We start from the raw sequence: 20,375 nt of genomic DNA on the forward strand, positions 1-20,375 counted from the left end.
GAGAATCTGTGTGTGCATGCATCTGTTTGTGCGGGGAGTGCGGTTGTCTGCCGGTAGGTTTTGTGGTGTACAATTGGTCAAAATGGACCTAAGATAATTGTTATACCCTAATTACATGTAATCTCAAGCAGGGGCGTTGCTAGGGTCGAAAGGGATAGGGGCTTAGCCCCAAGGGACAGCCCTCTTGAGCCTCCTATCTCCTCTCCTGATTTGCAGTTTCCGTTTGTTTTTTGAAAGTTAAATTTTCTCCATGTCTTCAAATCTCAAATAAAATCTCAAAATACCTCCCAAAATATTCATATTCAATAAGCTTTTTCTTAATATAATAACAGTTGTATCAAAATTAATACAAAAAATAAAAAAGTAAAGATCTATATGCTAGAAATATGTTTACTTCAAATTTCTTTAGAGGGAGATTTTTTTTTTTGTTTTCCTCAAAATAGGTTGATGTGGGCATTGTAGCACTTTAAATGCATGTAATGCCTGTTTCATTCGCACTTGAGCAGAAATTCCATATATGCCTCACAAAAGTAGTAGAACAGTCCAAGAAATCCTTAATATGGTTGAAGGCATCCAGCTATTGCTGTAGTTGAAAGAAAATAAGATCTGAATAAACATAAAAAGGCTTTAACTGATCATTTACACGACTGAGACAATAAATGTTTTATACAGATGAAGTCAGATTTGGTTGCCCCCCTTTAAATTTTTTTTTCCTATTTTAAATATTTCCAAAATGATGTTTAACAGAGCAAGGAAATTTCATACATTTTGTCGTCTTTTTTGACAAGTTTTTTTTGTTTTTATTTAAATTATATTGTAAATTGCATTGCACTGCATACTTTCTTTTAACTACATTTATTTTTTCTAAAAAAAGGTTAAGCTCAAAAATGTACATATATTTATGCTTACCTTGTTCCTTAGCCAGAAGTTTTTCCTGTTTTGTTTTCCCACTATGCACTGCTTAAGGTAAATAAATTTTTTAAGGGGCCAGAATCACATTAAATGTATTTAGAATGTTAAACGTGTTAAAGAAATTTAAGACAATACACAATTATACTTAATTTTATTACACAAAATCCAGCATCAGTCAGCATCCAGAGATGTTACAGTGTACTGCATGCAAAAGGTGAGATCATATTGGAGTTTAAAGATATAAATAAATAATTGACCGTTATCAAGCACTGACCTTAACGCTAAATTCAACAATTAAAAGGGAAAAATGGGAATAGTAAAAGCAGCAATGTGAACAAGAACACAGCGTGATACTTTAAACCAGGCTCGGATTGGCTAATCGGGTGGACCAGAACAATTCCTGGTGGGCTGGTCCGTTTTTGTTTTTTGTTTTTTTTTGGTAGTGAGGGCCGGTGTCTTTAGCTGCTTGCTCTCTCAGCAGTCACACTTCTTCCATTTATTTATTTATTTGACCATAGCCTCACTCTTTTTATTAATTATTTGGCCGCAGCTCCGCACTTTTTATTTATTTTCTCGCAGCCCTGTGAGCAAAATGTAGCCTGCAGGTTAATGATGAGGTATCTTATTCCACCCCAAACAGCGGGACCTTAGTGAATATTAATTAATTTTAATGAATATTACACCTGCTCAATGAAAATCAAATAATTCGCTACATTAATAAATCTGACATAACTTGATCAGAAATCTAAAAAGGGGAGAAAAAGAATCAGATAAAAAAAAGTAGACATCAATGTGCAATACTTGATCTTTATCTGTTTTAATTTGACAGCGGCATTGTGGTCTAGTGGTTAGCATGTTGCGTTACGATGTCGAGACCCAAGATCGAACCTCACCAGTAAAATATTAAATATGTATTTCACGAGTTCACACTTGCATTCGTTTAAGTATAAAGCATATTTGGCGTGCTGTCCGGGGGGAGGGCTCTGAGCTCGAGGAGACACCCCAACTCGAGTTATTCCCCTTAGAAGGAAACAAAGAGGAGTTGGGATTCGAGCGAAGTATCTAGCCCGGCCCCAGAGCGCTCCCCCCGGGAATGCAATGCAAGAGGTGAGGTGACGGGGTGGTGGAGGGACGCTAAAGTCGTGAGATGCTGCAGGTAAGACAGCTTTGGTATATATAGGCGTTGCTCAGAAACTGATTTGATGATGGGATAATTGTCAATGACGTATTCGATACTGAAACTTCTGCGCATGCTCCTCCCGAAATTTGTTTACAAACATCACTTATTTTTATTTTAGTGATAAGACGTATAATACTGTTTGAGTTACTTATGTAGGGGTACATATTTTATTTTTTTGTGTGACGACTGGATATCTCCAAAGAAATTATGTTCCCCTTCGGTTGGGAAACTTCAGTGCCATAGAGTGGATTGATTGAAATGTACGAAATGGGAGATTCGGATCAGAAGCTGCTTGTCTGGAGAGTATTGAACGGGCCAATGAATGAAAATGAATTGGCAGCATAAGCTTGCGCAGGTGTGCTGCATCGCCAATTATCCCAGCATATAAGCACACCTGAAGCGAGCAAACGCCCTCCTTTTCACTTCAGATCCTTTCTGAGTGAGTCGATGAGGGTTCCTCTTGCTGTTCAGCACTTCAGAGCGAGCGAGTGTCTCCCGGTCCAGAGTGGGTTTTCGCGGCGGTAGACGGTCGAGCTGGGTTTCTCCCTTGCCTGGGGTTTCTTTGGGTCCGGTCCTCCAGAGCGAGCATATTGTTGCAACTTTCCTAAAAGAGCAACACAGTCGTGCAGCACGTCCTTTTCAGGATGGCGCTCCGACTGTGCGTTTCTGGATGCGGGGGTTTCCTGGCTCCGAATGATGGACACGATCACTGCATTGCATGTTTGGGGGTCCAGCATGTTAATGCGGTGCTCGCGGGCGGTTAATGTCGTCATTAAGATGCCATGACCATTGCACAGCTAAGATCGCGGCTAACTTTCGTAAGAGAGCGAGCCACCCCAGTTGCCTCCTGTTCTAAAAAAGCAGCGGGCGCTCGGGCAGATCTGAGGGTTCCAGTGGGAAATAATCTGCCACCCACGGGCTCACGGACCTCTCGCTCCTCACGGCACTCCATCCAAGCTTCGGGTAGTGGGAGTGATCCGTCTAACCAGATGGTAGCTCTCACGCTCACTGACACCGGAGATCAGATGTCCTCCGCGGCATCGGAGGGTGGGCTTTCACTGTCCGACGAAGATCCGGACCCGCTCGCCCCCTCCGGGCAGGTGAGCGCCGTCAAATCGGATCCTGAAGCGGACATGTTAGCCATGCTTTCCCGGGCTGCTTCGGCCGTGGGGTTGGAGCTGGTTTATCCCCCAGCTCCGCGGCCGGACCGACTAGATGGGTGCTACGTAGAGGACCAGAAGGCGAAGCCTTCGAAGCCTCTCGTCCCCTTCTTCCCGGAAGTGCACAGTAGGCTCACGCAGTTCTGGAGGGCACCTTTCTCTGCCCGTGCTGCGTGTCCCTCCGCCCTCACCACCCTTGACGGCGGAGCTGCCAGGGGTTATGAGGCGATCCCGTCAGTGGAGCGCGCTACCACGGTCAATCTTTGTCCGCACGGCGCCTCTACGTGGCGGGGTTTGCCCCCCCCACCCCCCCCCCGCCTCCCGTCCAAAGCCTGTAGGTTGTCTGCCTCCCTCGGAGCCAGAGCTTATAAGGCTGCGGGCCAGGCTGCTTCTGCTTTGCACGCGATGGCCACCTACCAGCGCTACCAAGCGCAGGCGCTGGCCAAGCTGCACGAGGGCGGGTCTAACCCAAGCTTATTACATGAGCTGCGCACCGCGACCGACTATGCTCTTCGGACTACTAAGTCTGCCGCGTGTGCGCTGGGGAGGACGATGTCCACACTTGTGGTTCAGGAACGCCACCTCTGGCTAAACCTGGCCGATATGCGCGATGTTGACAAAGTTCGCTTTCTTGACTCGCCCATATCCCAGGCTGGCTTGTTCGGCGACACCGTCGGTGAATTCACCCAGGAATTCAAGACGGTGAAAGAGCAGTCGGATGCGATGGGCAATGTCATCTATCGGCGTGGCCGTAAGCCCGCTCCGCCCGCCGAGCCATCCACCTCCGCTGTTCCTTGCCGAGGGCGCCCGCCAACGAGTGCTGCCCCGCCCCCCGGGCGCGGCGTACACCTCGAAAGCAGGCAGCTCCCGCTGCCCAGGGCGCCGTTAAGTCCGTCAAACAGACCGCGAAGCGTCCCTGAGACAGGCCATCCTGAGAACGGGAAACTTGCTCTTTCCCCGCTGGAGGGCGGGGCCCCAATTACAACGGTACTTTTCAGTGCCACCAAAACATCAATCAAAGAGCACTTTTCCCCTTCCCCGGATGTGACAGCACGAATTCTGCCAGTCCGGGAGGCGCTGCCTTCCGGCTCGCAGATTCTACGTGCTTCGCCAGTGGCTCACGAGTGCTGGGGGGACGGTCTCCCTTCCCTCAGCCCCCCAGCCCCCTCTCTGGAGTCAGGGTGCGGAGCCAGAGCGAATTACTCTCCTCCAGCTCTTCCGCGGTACCCTCGTGCTTCCCGGATCAGCACACCCACTCCGCGCTGCCCCACCGCTGGTACGTCAGCGATTGTAGCTATGACTCCATTAGCGAGGGCTCTGCCTGCCTGGTTAGCGCGGGCCAGCCCCTCGCGGTGGCTCATACGCACAATCAGACTCAGTTACGCGATTCAGTTCGCGAAACGGCCCCCCAAGTTCACGGGCGTATATTTTTCCAGGGTCAACCCCCTGTCCGCCCCTGTCTTGCGAGAGGAGATTGCTGCCTTCCTGGCGAAGGGTGCAATTGAGCCAGTTCCTCCAGCCGAGATGGAAAGTGGGTTTTACAGCCCATACTTCATCGTACCCAAAAAGAGCGGTGGGTCACAACCAATCCTAGATCTGTGCGTTTTGAACCGCTGTCTGCACAAGCTGCCGTTCAAAATGCTCACGCAGAGGCGCATTCTCCAATGCGTTCGTCCTCGGGATTGGTTTGCAGCCATAGACCTAAAGGATGAGTATTTCCATGTCTCCATTCTTCCACGTCACCGCCAATTTCTGCGGTTTGCGTTCGAGGATCTAGCGTGGCAGTACAAGGTCCTCCCCTTCGGGCTCTCTCTGTCTCCGCGGGTCTTCACCAAACTTGCGGAGGGTGCCTTAGCGCCCCTTCGGCTTGCGGGCATCCGCATACTCAATCATCTCGACGACTGGCTGATTTTAGCCCACTCGCGGGAGCAATTGAATGTGCACAGGGACAAGGTGCTTCGGCATCTCCGCCTACTGGGGCTTCAGGTCAACCGAGAAAAGAGCAAACTCGCCCCCGTGCAGAGGATCTCTTTTCTCGGGATGGAGCTGGACTCGATAACCATGGTAGCGCACCTCTCTGAGGAACGCGCTCGCCTGTTGCTGAACTGTCTGAGGGAGCTCGACAGCAAACTAGTGGTCCCACTGAAGTTCTTTCAGAGGCTCCTGGGGCATATGGCGTCCGCAGCCGCCGTCACGCCGCTCGGATTGCTCCATATGAGACCACTTCAGCACTGGCTTCACGATCGGATCCCAAGACGCGCATGGCATGCGGGCACACACCGGGTCTCTGTTACTGCGCTGTGTCGCCGCGCCCTCAGCCCTTGGAACGACCCCTCATTCCTACAGGCCGGTGTGCCTCTAGGACAGGCGTCCAGCCATGTTGTTGTTTCAACAGAAGCTTCCAGCACGGGTTGGGGGGCCGTGTGTCGCGGGCATGCGGCTGCGGGCCTGTAGAAAGGCACCCAGTTGCATTGGCATATCAATCGCCTAAAGCTGTTGGCAGTGTTCCTCGCTCTCCACCGCTTTTTACCGGTGCTGGAGCGGCAACACGTGCTGGTCAGGACGGACAGTATGGCGGAGGCGGCGTATATCAACCGCATGGGGGGTATGCGCTCTTGCCGCATGACTCAGCTCGCCCGCTGTCTGCTCCTCTGGAGTCACCCGTGACTGAAATCGCTGCGCGCCATTCACATTCCAGGCACACTCAATCGTGCAGCCGATGCGCTCTCACGACAGCTGTTACTCTCTGGAGAATGGAGACTCCACCCCGAGTCTGTTCAGCTGATATGGGCGCGATTCGGGGAGGCCCAGATCGATCTGTTTGCTTCCCCCGAGAACGCTCATTGCCAGTTGTTTTTTTCCCTGACCGAGGGCTCTCTCGGCACGGATGCACTGGCCCACAGCTGGCCTCGGGGCATGCGCAAGTATGCGTTTCCCCTAGTGAGCCTGCTCGCGCAGTTACTGTGCAAGGTCAGGGAGGACGAGGAACAGGTTCTGCTAGTTGCACCCCTTTGGCCCAACCGGACCTGGATATCAGAGCTCTCACTCATCGCGACGGCCCTCCCCTGGCGAATCCCTTTGAGAGAGGACCTACTCTCTCAGGGACGGGGCATCATCTGGCACCCTCGCCCCGATCTTTGGAACCTTCACGTGTGGTCCTTAGACGTGAGGAAGACTTAGGTAACCTACCGACTGCGGTGGTTAATACCATCACTCAGGCTAGAGCCCCCTCCACGAGGCGCGCCTACGCCCTGAAGTGGAGTCTATTCACTGAATGGTGCGTCTCTCACAGAAAAGACCCCCGAAACTGCCAGATTAGTGTTGTGCTTTCTTTCCTTCAAAAGAAAATGGACAGCAGGCTGTCGCCCTCCACTCTCAAGGTTTACGTGGCCGCCATCTCCGCTTATCATAACGTGGTAGCTGGCGGCACCGTGGGAAAGCATAACCTCATCATCCGGTTCTTTAGGGGTGCTAGGCGAATTAATCCATCTCGCCCCCCTCTCATGCCCTCTTGGGATCTCGCCCTCGTTCTCACGAGTTTGCGAGCCGATCCCTTTGAGCCACTCGAATCAGTATCTCTAATATTTCTGTCCCTGAAGACAGCTCTGCTGGTTGCGTTGGCCTCCATCAAGAGGGTCGGGGACCTGGAGGCATTTTCAGTCAGTGACTCGTGCCTGGAATTCGGGCCGGATTACTCTCACGTCATCCTGAGACCCCGTCCGGGTTATGTGCCCAAGGTTCCTACCACCCCCTTTAGAGATCAGGTAGTGAACCTGCAAGCGCTGCCCCCGGAGGAGGCAGACCCAGCCCTTTCTTTACTTTGTCCAGTTCGCGCTCTGCGCATTTATGTGGACCGTACTCAGAATTTTAGATCATCTGAGCAGCTCTTTGTCTGTTATGGCGGTCGGCTGCAGGGAAGTGCCGTATCGAAAAAAAGATTATCCCACTAGATTGTGGATGCTATTTCACTCGTTTATTCGAGTCGAGGTCAGCCGTGTCCCCCGGGAGTGCGTGCACACTCCACTCGGAGCGTTGCATCCTCCTGGGCGCGTGCACGCAGCGCCACTCTAACAGACATCTGTAGAGCTGCGGGCTGGGCGACACCCAACACATTTGCAAGGTTTTACAATCTGCGAGTGGAGCCGGTTTCCTCGGGTATTAGGTAACCCTTTGGTGATTGAGGAAACAACTCGGTAGGGTGTTGAGACACGCTTGCTGCGCCATTTTCCCTAACACAGAGATACGTGCGCCCTTTTATCTGTCAGTAAAGTTCCCCGTCAGGTGAGCCCTGCAGATTCCTCCGTGGCCCCCAGCAATGACTCAGCGGAGGAGTCACTTGCTGGCCCACTACGTTGTAGGTCTGCCCGCTGGTCAGCCCGCGTTTTGGGTATAGGTGCCTGCTATGCGTGATCCCCACTAGGCGATCCCATATGCTTATTCCGCCACGGTTAAGAGACCCCCCTGGGCGGACCCGTGTCTTCCCTCTCCGCTAACCACTCTTTTGCTATGCATACTCCCCCTTTTTAGGGCTAGTCCATATGTAAGTACTGCCATCTATCCCCCCTTGGGTAACGGATGGCCTCCGCAGCGTCCTCCCTATCGGGATTGCACGCTTCCCAACGTACTGTCGTATTTTCCTAGAATTATCTAGATGCTCACGACTTCCCAAAAAATATATCTAAATCCATAGACTTCTGTTGAAGTAGGATAAATTAGGGCCAGGGACACGTTGGAGGATCGCGCCTCCCATGATGTGGGTGCGTCACGCTTGCTTGACTATCCCCTCATCAGGGGCGTTGGTAAGGTGCAGTCATTATGGCGCTTTCCATACTTCTCCCATTTCGTGGATTTCAATCAATCCACTCTGTGGCATTGAAGTTCCCCCAACCGAAGGGGAACGTTCGAGGTTACAGAAGTAACCCTTCGTTCCTCGAGGAGGGGAACGGAAGTTCCATACTCCGTCACCATAATGACTGTCCCTTAGCTGTTTGAAAGTCTCTTCAGCTTAAAAGGATGGCGTTTGCTCGCTTCAGGTGTGCTTATATGCTGGGATAATTGGCGATGCAGCACACCTGCGCAAGCTTACGCTGCCAATTCATTTTCATTTATTGGCCCGTTCAATACTCTCCAGACAAGCAGCTTCTGATCCAAATCTCCCATTTCGTGGATTTCAATCAATCCACTCTATGGCACTTCCGTTCCCCTCCTCGGGGAACGAAGGGTTACTTCTGTAACCTTGAACGTTCTCATATTTATGAAAAGCCTTCAAGCTCTAAAGCAGCTGTGTCCTTGAAAAAGACGTTATAGTGTAAATAGAAACTGAATTGGAAATGACGTTATTTTAGTCAGTTGTGAACTGAGGTGGGCCGCTCTAAGGCTAGAAAGGAGTCCCACTCCGGCCCTGCAACTGTCATGTGCGCGCTGTGGGTGGTGGCGCTGAGCGGCGTATCTGGTATATGACGCCCTTAAGAGAGACGTCTCATCGAGATTTTTTGTCCCCATTACATAGAGGAGCAGGGCAGGGCAGTGGTGCATTTAGTTCAAACATTTATATTGACAGAAATCTAGGCCTAAAAATAATATTAGCTCATTCAGAAATCTCGACCTCAGTTGCTCCATATTTACCAAAATAGTCTTGTTTGTGTGCTTTATTTGAGCTGGATTGTACCAATGAAAGTTTTGATGGTACTGCTTGCCTGCTTCTATTATTAAAATATTGAATATTGAATTTAAAATAATGAAATCACCAGTCACCCCACAAGACTATTTTGACACACAAACAAGACTATTTTAGTAAATATGGAGCAACTGGGTTCGAGAGACCTCTAAATAAGCTAATATTATTTTTAATATTAATTTACAAATAATATTTTTTTGCAGCACAAGTGAGCACAAATTGTGAGCAAACGAAAATAATAAATTCATGCACGAAAATAAATATCTGATGATCATTTAAAAAAAAAAATCCTAATTCAATAGAATAGGTTCTTCCTAGGAGACAAGAAGTAAACCAGTTTAAAACATTAGCTTGCTTCTCTCAGCTCATGTCCATCTACAGCAGGCAGTACGGAAATATACTGTCACAATTCCGGCTCATTCCTGCTTCTCCAATCATCACTATCCCTAACCATCTCATCTTCCTTTTTGACCATGACTCTACCAGAATAAATGAAACTGCCTTATAATTATGTTACTTCATGCATTCATTCATTTTCTTTTCGGCTTAATCCCTTTATTAATCCAGGATTGCCACAGCGGAATTAACCGGCAATTTATCCAGCACATGTTTTACACAGCAGATGCCCTTCCAGCTGCAATCCATCTCTGAGAAACATCCATACACACTCATTCATACTCATACACTACTGACAAATTAGCCTACTCAATTCACTTCAATCGCATGTCTTTGGACTGTGGGGGAAACCGGAGCAGCCGGAGGAAACCCAAGTAAACACAGGGAGAGTTACTTCATGCATTACCAATGAAATTATAGATAACTGAATTAGGCTGTTTTTTCCCCCAATCAACTCTTATTAGGCCTAGGCCTTTTTTATATCACAGTTATAACATATAGGCTGTAGTAGGATATGTGGTACAGGTGAATTAGGTAAACTAAATTGGTCATATTGAATGAATGTGTGTCTGAATTAGAGTGTTTATGGGTGTTCCCCAGCAATGGGGGACATGAAAGGCATCTGCCATGCACATAAAGCATATGCCACAGTGATTAGCAGTTCATTCTGAAATTAGGGATTTAACCAAAGGCTAAATGATGAGTTATTATTTCATCTAACCCTAACACATTTATCATTTATTTTCTGATCAACTCAAGATGCTTTACTCTGCTTTACAGTTTTTAAAGGGGTGGTCCACTATGATATCATATTTAAACTTTAGATGATATGTAATGTAGCGGTGTGAACATAAACAACATCTTTGAGTGTAAAAAGTTCTAAGTTCAATGCAAAGGGAGACCTTTGTTTTTACAGAGTTAGCTTAGCAAAGCCTACAAAGAACGAATTTTGGGGACTACAAAAAATACTTCTGCCCTCTGTGAGATTACAAAGTTCGTTACTGCACATACAAACTGCGCAGGTAAGGGCCGTGGCCAGAAGCGCTGTAACGTTATAGCAGAGATGAAGCTAAAAATGCGTCTAAACACTGCTGTTTCCACAGAGTTTCATCTGTTTCTGTATTTGGGCTTCCAAAGGACACGACACAAAGACAGAAGTGCTTACACTTCAATATTATTTATATTCCAGAGAATTATAAAAAAACACAGCAAGCATGATTTGACAAAACAGCTTCCAGAATCTTTCCCAGCTCAGTGCTGGATTCAGCTAAAATCTCCTCAAAGCAGAATCTGTGAGCTACAACCAGTAAGTGTTATTATTTGTTAAAATTGATCATAACATGTACAGTGTCTAGCGTTAACAGTATGCTGTAGCAACTATGTAAACAATGGGAAATGCTGCTTTGCGGGCAAACGATTTAGCTACAAATTCATATTCATCAGTCAAACTGCTGTAAACACACACACACACTCCACCAGCATGTTCGTGTCTTTTATGTGTGTGTGCACGCGACTGCATTGATTGTCTTCAGGCCGCTTTTCCATGCGTTTCACATCTCAGATAATTAACTCGCAAAAGATATGTGGATGATTCATATTACTTACACCTGCAAATTCAGGATATTAAAGAAAATAATTTAATCCGAGCATCAGAGAAAAAGAAAAAGAAAGTCCCGCTCATATGCGCTTGTTACAGAAAGTCCACACATTCACACACACACACGCAGACAACATTCACACCACACACACACATAGACGCACACACAATAGCAAAAGCTCTTAAAGGAGCCGCAGCCCATTTTCACTCGTTACAGAGACTTGTCAGATTTTATTTTAGTGAGCAGGCAGGAGGTTAACTGATTGTTTACTGATTGTTGTTAACTAGAGTTTATGAATGTTGCTTAGACTAGACTAAAATAATTAAAAGGACAATAAACACTTTACACGAAATAAAACTTTCACAAACATGTACCTCATCAAAAACACTTTATGGGCACTGCATGATTTCTGCTGCATGTTTGAAGATAGGTAGCAGCCATATTTCTTATTTATTTTTGCAAAAAATAAATAAATAAAAACATAAGGGCACTGTTGAGAAAACCTCAAATACAAAACTTTTTAGATTACCAAGATTACCAATGGCAGTTTAAATCAGCCTCTCCAGCCATTTAGGGACTATTTCAATGGATTCAACAACATTTGTGTTTACTATATAGGGCAATCCGATTGAATACATTTTCAACCACCTCTTGATGTGGTCCAAAGTGGACAAGCTCAAAACGTTTCACAACTAGTTCGCACCTGTACTTGAGTTGTCCAGTTGAGATCAGATCGATTAAAAAAATCTGAATACCATGTGTGAATAGGGCCAATGTAAAAGGCAGCACAGCATTTACTTTTCCTATGCGTTACTAAGCTACAATGACCAACCATCAATTTAAAGCTTGCAAAATGCAGGATGTACAGATTATTCACTTATTCAGCGACATCCTAAAGAGGTGTAAGGTTGTTTAATTGTACGTTTTGTTTATTGATCGTGAAATTTGCCAGATATATTTATAACAAACATATGTAGACTGCTGAGTTTTGTGTTTAACACTTTTAAGCATTGTGTCTTATCACTGGGCTCTGATTGCAATTTTTCTGAAGGGAAAGAATAACAAAAACACTTTATTAAATGTCACTTGTTCATGCAGGTGGATGGTATTAATTCCAGGCAGTATTTACATTTACATTATAGCTTCAAAAAGATCACAATGAATCTCTGTTTGTATGTTTTATTGAGTTTAATTATAATTTTGCCTAAATTTTACTCAAAACACTACTGTCTGGAGCAAAATAGGTTGTTCTGTCGTGTGGTTTATATTAGGCTTATTTACGTCATCCTATAACAAACCACTACAACAATTTATTTTATTTATTTATTCTAGTTTTTTTATATTTATATGTAAAAATACTTTTTTTTTCAGAGTACAGTACATCAGTAGAGCTCATTAACATTCACAATTATTCCAAATGTGATCATTAAGGAGCTTCTGGTTCTATGGCTATTTTGAGGGGCAATAAATGAGACATAAATCCATTTCTGGGTCATTTTTGATCTTTATATGAGAAAACAGTTTAACACTGAATCATAACCTTATGGAACCTGTAATTAAAATGGTGAATAACCATTCTGAATTTAGGCCAAAAATGCAGTTGCAGAAGAAGGGGATTAAATATATTTTCCACTCACAAGGTCATCATGTTTTTGAGCAAATTATTTCTAAACTTCTACAGTTATCACTTGCATAATAGTGTGTAAATGTAATTCGACAAATTATGAAACAGACTTTGATAATCATCAAGACTGATAAACTGACAACACTGATAAAAACAATGGGCAAGGCACTTCCTCACCCTGTGACTGGACAATAAGACTGCTATTTCAAGGGCAAGGTGTTTTTATTAATATAAATTAATTTAACAAATATAAGTTAGTTTTGCAGACAGGAAATTTAGCAGTCCATCACTAAACTTGATTCCATTTGTACATCACTACACTGTACTACAATACAAAATGTATAAATCTAAAAACAAGAAAATCATGATGAAAATCTACACACACATACACCCAGGAACAAATCTATTACTATTTTTATTTAGTAATTCTACTGCTGCAGATATAAAAGTATTCTATTTTTCTATCTCTACAAATATCTGTTAGCTCTCCATCTAGGGTCTGCAAATCAAATACCGGAGTGGAGAAGCTGAAATAAGTAAGAAAAGCCAGCAGGAGTTTTGTTACCAATATTGGCCAGTGTTTATGAAGCATTTTGTCTACTGTGGTAATGTCATGGCTGTTTGTGCTGCTTCAAGAGAGAAATTATATTTTGTTCATTTTCTTTTCGGCTTAGTCCCATTATTAATCTGGGTTTGCCACAGCGAAACTGGCAACTTATCACTTTGTGTTAGACACCACTTTCTGGCAATATTACAGTTTTATGTAAAAGATTATTAGCAATATTGCCTTTGATGCATTGTTAGTTTTTTGGCAATATAAGATTATTTTTTTTCTCCTAAATGTACTTTTTGTGGCTTTTTTGCCCAATTGACTTCCATTATAACCACATTTTTAATTGCAAAGACATGACAACATAAAATTTAGCTTTCTTGATTAAAAATAAAATATTTTTTCATTTTGATTAGGGCGTCACGGTGGCGCAGTAAGTATATGTGTGAATGGGTGTGTATGGATGTTTTCCAGTGATGGGTTGCAGCTGGAGTGGCATCCGCTGAATAATACATATGGTGGATAAATTGGTGATTCATTCCGCTGTGGTGACCCAAGATTGGCAAAGGGACTAAGCCAAAAGGAAAATGAATGAATCACAAATTTTAACTGTTGATCATCAGTTGGCAGCACAATTCAGTCTACAATTACTTTTTATATTGAAAATAAGTCTTTTTTTTTTCCACCAAATCAGTGACCTCATTCATAAATGTAGGAGTTAAAATCCTGTAATTTTTAAAAACATTTAGTAGTTTTGCTCAGGACCGAGATTGATTAACAGATTTAACAGATGGGGTTTTGTCTCTTGGGGAGTTTACAAAAATATAAAAATATAAATCAAATAAAGAGGAAATGGTCTAGAATCTAGATAAAGCATTTAATGTAGTTAAATTAAATGTGTGCGGAACAGTTTCACTTTTTTTACAAAGAATAAATGGAGTGAAAATCGCTCATGGGAGAGAAGCTTCTTGTTTATATATGAACATAAATCACTAATATAAGAAATATGGTACAATAAGAATTATGGTGTAATACATCTATAACAAAACAATGCAGTATTTTTCATTTATATTTGATATAAATATAAATTTTTATTTTCAACAATGGTAAATGTTAAAATAATGTTAAAATATATAAATATAAATATAAATAATGTTTTTCAGTGACACAGATCATAACAAATATTTGTTTTTGTTTTTTTGCTAGGAATGTCTCTAGAATTTGGCATCTCATTGAACAAATAGTCAGTTTCTTTAGTCATTTCAGACTTTTAGAAGGTGTGAGAATTTATATAGGGACATTGAGTTGTAGTGAAAATAATTAGCCCTCTTTCTAAAGTTTTCAAGTTTCAAGTGTTGTTTAAAAGAGGTTTGTTTTCAACACAATTTTAAGCATATTTTTAAGAACTAATTTCCAGTTGCATTTTTATTCTAGTTTTTGCCATAATTATATCTTTTGATGATGGTAATATCTTATTATATTATATCACTTACACATTATTTTACTAGTTATTTAGCAAGATACTAGTATTCAGCCTACAGTGCAATTTAAAGACTAAACTAGGTTATTATGTTATAAAAAACGTAGAAAAGCCTTTGTGGTTTGTTCTGTAGACTACGATTCTTAAAGCACTAATTATATTGACATATTTTTTATATTAAATAAACTTTTTTACTCCAGAATAAAAACTATTATACTGTAATACTTTGAAAATATCCTTGGTCTGTTAAACATAACTTTTGAAATCACAGTTGATAATACAGTTGAAAATACAGTTGAAGTCAGAATTATTAGCCCCCCATTGAATTTATTTTTCTTTTTTAAATATTTCCCAAATTATGTTTACCAGAGCAAGTAAATGTTTTATTATTTCTGATATATATATATTTTTTCTTCTAGAGAAAGTCTTATTTTGTTTTATTTCAGCTAGAATAAAAGCTGTTTTATAAAAAAAAAAAATTTAAAGGTAAAAATTTTTTTAGCCCCTTTAATCTATATATTTTTCTATAGTCTACAGAACAAACCATCATTATACAATAACTTGCCTGATTACCCTAACCTGCTTAGTTAATCTAAGTAACCTAGATAAGCATTTAAATGTCCCTTTCAGCTGTATAGAAGTGTCTTGAAAAATATATAGTAAAATATTATTTACTGTCATTATAGCAAAGAAATAAATAAACTAGTTATTAGAAATTAGTTATTAAAACTTTAAAAATGTAATGAAAAAAATCTTCGCTCTGTTAAACAGAGTTTGGGGAAGACGTAAAAAGGTGGGATGGGGGGGGGGCTAATAATTCTGACTTCAACTGTATACGTGTGTGTTTTGTTTAATACATTTCTGCCAGACCCCATTTCATTTTTCAAATGAAACCACACATAGATGAGGCATAATGGCAAAACAGTCTTTGTTGCCTTTGTACAGTATGTACTATATGTATGTATGTATGTATGTATGTATGTATGTATGTGTCTTTTATCGAATTGACTTTAATGGAATAACGTTGCATGAATATTACAATCTACACAATTTACACAAGCATACAAAAAGTGAAAATGGAAACCAACAGGACTTTAAATTGACTGTTTTGTCATTGTACCTCATTTTAGAGTGGTTTCATCTGAGAAGACAAAGGGCGTCTGGCAGAAATGCTGTAAATATTACTGCACATTGAAAATAAAAGCTTCCTATTAAATCTGCTGCAGCCTGTAATTAAATTATTAAAAAATAACTTCAGCAATTTAAATTTAATTTGTTTATCTTATTTCAATCTTAAATATTTTTTATTAATAATTATTATAAAATAATTTGCACTTCGCTGTATTTTTTATTTTATTTTTGTAAATTAATTTAAAATTAAGGTCCATCTCACCTCACAACTTAACACCCTAGTACAAACAAATGCACACACTCTCTTACCCTCTCTTTTACACACACACACACACACACACACACACACACACACACACACACACACACACACAGAAAGAGAATATTCCGTGATGACTTAATTTCATGCTTTTGTTTTTAGCAAAATCTTAGAAAAAGTTTACTTAAAATAGTAATAAAAGTAATTTACTTAATTTTATTTTACCCCACTAATGTTTATTAAGTTTTAATTTATTTAATTAAAAACAAAAATGCATTTTCAGAATATAACCTTTTAGATTTGTCAGATCATTTAAAACATATCAAGTTGTATTGTAAAATCATAAAAAAAAATTGTATTCTTGCAACAGCTTTTTAGAAAATGAGAGACAGGTAAAGACTGTATCAAGACCAGGGATGTCCAAACTCGATCCTGGAGGGCCAGCTTCCTGGAGAGTTTAGCTTCAACTTGCTTCCACACATCAGCCAGGAAGTTTCTTGCTGCAGAGATTTATAAATTACTGGAGACCCAGACCTAATTAAAAGTACAAGTGCTCTATTAAAAGGTGACTTGAAGTTGCTCTTTAAGTACCATACTTAAGTGGAAGTACTAAAGTATTAAACATTTGTTATACTGTACTTAAGTATTGCAACTAGTTTATTTCAAAATGTACTACTCAAGTACTGAAAGTAAAAGTACAAGTACTGTATAATGTAGTTATTGAAGAAAGCAGACAAAAGACATCATATTGTTTTGTTTATTTTAAATATCTTTTTTTGGGGCACGCTTATAACAGCTTTAACACAAACCTTTCAAGTTGTGTGTCACAAAAACATTCCGTAATCTACTCAAAATGCTATTGAAAGCCAATTTCAGATTGCAAATTACTGGCTGTAAATGCTGTAAACGAAAGTTCAAAACATTCTACCGGAAGACGCTGGTCACTATGGCACGCTCAATGCAATAGCCAAGAAAAAGTACTCTATAATTGTAATGAGTAAAGGTGTGAGTCTACACTGATCTCACGGTTTGGTTTGGTTTGGTTACGATTATCATGCCATCGATTGGGTTCAATTCGATATCTCGGTGCATCTCGGTACATTGACGATGCTTTCCATACATAATTAGATTTTTTCTTCACAACACAAGCTTTTTTTTATTAAAATCTATAAATATATTTATATAATATTTGTAATACAATTTTGTTATTTAATACAGAAGTAAGATATATGAACTGTACCCTTAATTTGACCTGCTCAAAGAAAACACTCTTTTTGAATGCATCAAACAAAACTCCAATACATGCACAGAAGAAAGCATGAGCATTTAAAGCAAATAAGCTAATGTAACAGCATTTCTCCATAGTAGTAAAATAGCAACTCGTGTACTGTGCCACCTTCATTGTAGTAACAATGTTATTTACTTGCCCTCGCCTCCTTCACTATTCTACTGCGACATCGCGCACAGGAGATAAATGACGTCAGTATGTAATAACCAGTTATGATCTATTACTGAACCGATATCAATAATTTTGACACCCCTAGTAATGAGTAACGATGCAGCACATAAAAAATCTATCAGAGTAAAAGTATTAAACTCATCGAAAATATGTACTGAAGTAAAAGTGGAAGTAGGAGAAAAAAAAATACTCCAGTAGAGTACAGATACAGAATTTTAGTACTTAAGTACAGTAGTGAAGTAGTTCTACAGTACTTCATTACTATACATCTCTGCTTGCTATTATATCTAGTAAGAGCTTGATTAGCTGGTTCAGGGGAATTTGATTAGGGTCGGAGCTAAACTCTCCAGGACTCTGGCCCTTTTTAACTCCCCAACAGGTTGAAAAACATAAGCAGTTCCAGAGTCATGATAAAAACTTAGTAGATGCCAGATGCCTTATACTGCCAGATTACTTCTACTGCCAGAATTCAAATAACAAAACACTGACTTGTTTATCAATGCTTTATTCAAAGAAAAAAAGAAAATGTTTTATTTTGTAACTAGCAAAATGTGGTTCCAGCCTTTATGTCTAATAAAACAAGTGGGTCTGGATCAGCATTTACCCCATTTTTGGATTATTATGATAGTTTATATACATTAACAAATGACATATAAAATGTGTTATATAAAATATAAAAAGTACAGTATATTCCTACACAATTGTTGTAGTTTCAAGGTAATGAACATCATGCTGGAAACATCAAACTTTGATGTTCAGTGATTTTCAAAGTTAATTTAAACCCACAAGCTAAACAAAGCACAAGAACAATCTGCTCCAGCATCGTTTTTTGGTTTACAGTTATAAGTACACAATGTAATTAATCACTTTCACATGCGATGGGCTTCTTTTATTGCACTTCATTTCCCACCCACAGACCGATGTTGTGTAATATTCAGTTCTTGTGAAAATGTTCTAGGTGACGCAGTGGCGCAGTGGGTAGCACGTTCGCCTCACAGCAAGAAGGTCGATGGTTCAAGCCTCGGCTCAGTTGCCGTTTCTGTGTGGAGTTTGCATGTTCTCCCTGCGTTCACATGGGTTTCCTCCGGGTGCTCTGGTTTCCCCCACAGTTTAAAGACATGCAGTACAGGTGAATTGGGTAGGCTAAATTGTCTGTAGTGTATGAGTGTGTGTGGATGTTTCCCAGAGATGGGTTGCAGCTGGAAGGGCATCCGCTGTGTAAAAACTGGCTGGATAAGTTGATGGTTCATTCCACTGTGGCGACCCCAGATTAAAGGTTCAGGACACCCTGGAGAACTTTTTTTTATTTTAACAGATTTGTGTGTGTTGAGCATCAGTTAAGACAATGTAACACAATTCTGTCATGTTTTCCTAACTGATATGAAGTAAGTTTACTTAAGTTATTACAACAGTAGATTGAACTTAAAACCATTTAGTTAAAAACCACAAGAAGAACATTCAACTCAACCATATGTGAACGTGTAGTTGACAACATTTGAATATTTTACAGGCCACAGTGAATATTAAAAGAATTAGAGAATGTTGAAAGGCTTTGCCTTAATGTCTGCTTGCATTTAACAAATGTATTCCTGTGTATTCATTTGAAAAAAGAGAAACGCCAGAAAACAAATCTCCTGATGCCACGGTCATACGAGGAAAACAAAGGGGGATAAATCTTTAAGGGTATTTATTTTCTGCAGTGCAACCTTTATGATGCAAGATGAATTGGATCACTCAGCGATGCAATGTGTAGCATGGACAGTTTAAAACTCACAAACCCACGACCACTTCAGAGATGAAACTTGTTTATTCTGAAAAGAATAAATAAACAGCAGTGGAGCAACTAGACATCAACTGGACTCTCTCTCTCTGTCTCCAACACACACACATGTATATAGATGAGAGACAGAGAGCCATGCGCTCGTCAGCAGTGCAAAACGTCGGACTCACTTATTTTACAAAATACAATATTAAATTAAATGCATATAAAAGGGCAAAGAGGAAAATAAATATACATAATATATATAAAACATCTGATTAAACAAAACATGTTTATTTACATATAACTGTAAACCTTTCTTTTTTTTCTTTATAAGCAAAATTAATTAACATACCTGAAAAGAATAAATAAACAGCAGTGGAGCAACTGGACATCAACTGGACTCTCTCTCTCTGTCTCCAACACACACACTAGCAAAACCGAGCACAATGCTAAACAGTTAGCAGTATAAAACTAATGAATAAATCAAGCTTAAACTCAACACATCAAACTTCATCTACAACAATCCATCGTTAAATACACTTGTAACACGTATATAATTGTTGTCAAGCAGGATATACTCATATTTATCAATATTGTGCTCATACCACGTATATAGATGAGAGACGGAGAGCCATGCGCCCGTCAGCAGTGCAAAACATCGGACTGACGATTTCAGCACATGCGCACTCTCTAGAAAGCCAGAAGTGTTCCGCTAAAGTTGCTCCCCCCTCAAACATCACCCCAAAATTAGTTCCGCTATCCAAATACCACTGATTGACTATAAACAATAGGAACAAAATTGCGAAGTTCATAACCCATAAATATAACATTATAACATAACATATGAGACTTCAGTTTGACAAAAAGATTAGTAGTAATGGTAAACAGTTAAGGACAGCAAATAAAAATAATACAATTTGCTTTCAGTTTCTACTTCCATGAATTAAATAAAAATAAATAAAAGGTCAAAATGAAAGTATTTTTCACACTGTTACATTCTTCCCCCTGATCTTCTCAAATTTGGACTATTATATCGATATAACACTCTTCAGTATTGTCACTGACTCGGTCCCAGTCATTCCCCTCGCTGGCCAGCAGAGGCCACCATCTCCAGACTTTTAAGCATTACATCATCCATTCACAATCATCCAGCACACCTGATCTGAATCCCGCTAATGACCCACGTA

Source organism: Danio rerio, chromosome 14 (genome assembly GCF_049306965.1).
Source record: "Danio rerio strain Tuebingen ecotype United States chromosome 14, GRCz12tu, whole genome shotgun sequence".
Lineage (NCBI taxonomy): Eukaryota > Metazoa > Chordata > Actinopteri > Cypriniformes > Danionidae > Danio > Danio rerio.